We start from the raw sequence: 927 nt of genomic DNA, 5'->3' as shown, positions 1-927 counted from the left end.
GGCGTAGCAGATTTTTCTGCTGTATGATTAGTGTTGTTAAGAGTGCACGGGGCCTATACCCCCGGCGTAGCAGATTGTTCTGCTACATGCGTAGTTGTGGTTATTTCCTTCTCTGCTGCAGGAAGTGTGCGGGGCCTATATCTCTGATGTAGTAGACTCCCTACTGCAAGAGTGCGCAGGGCACTATATCTCTGACGTAGCAGATTTGCTGCTATAGGAGTGCGCAGGGCACTATATCTCTGTCGTAGCAGAAAAGGCTAAATCCGGGAGGATGTGTCGGGTCGGCATTACGGACCAACAAGTGATATCACGAGCCAATAGGATAGACATTCATCATATGCATCTTCTAGATGCTTGCTTGCTTTGTTTACTTGAGGTTTCCTAATTGAATAACATGCCTATCTGCTTCTTGAACTACTTGTTGTATATGAATATTATTGTGTTTTACTTGTTTGTATTAATTGTGATTGTTCGGTGTTGCGGAGGTCAGGTAGGCGGTGACGATGGGATCGCTCGGAGGGTAGGTTGGCGAGGGCTGTGGGGTACAGCGGTGTTTGACTAGATTAGAAATCCCCTAAGATAGACTACCCTGTTATGGTCCTATGGTTTAAGTTTCGTTAAGATTTTACATATTATGCTTAATTGTTTTAGAATGCTTTAAGTTTGAATCTTATGATGGATATGGAGCTCAGGATTGCCTTTGGCGTCCCGGGGTCTTATATCCTACATCACCGGGCACTGTTACCATACTGAGAACCTCCAGTTCTCATACCATATTTCTGTTGTGTTTTTCAGATGCAGGTCGCAACCCACCTCGGTAAGTTGCTTTGGATGGTGACAGAAGCGGAGGATCTTGGAATCTTTTGATTTATTTTGTTTATTTATATATATATCTCACTTTTGTATTTTTATTTTGGCCTAGAGGCT

Source organism: Arachis hypogaea, chromosome 12, assembly GCF_003086295.3.
Source record: "Arachis hypogaea cultivar Tifrunner chromosome 12, arahy.Tifrunner.gnm2.J5K5, whole genome shotgun sequence".
Lineage (NCBI taxonomy): Eukaryota > Viridiplantae > Streptophyta > Magnoliopsida > Fabales > Fabaceae > Arachis > Arachis hypogaea.
Note: the sequence above shows the minus strand (reverse complement) of the source record.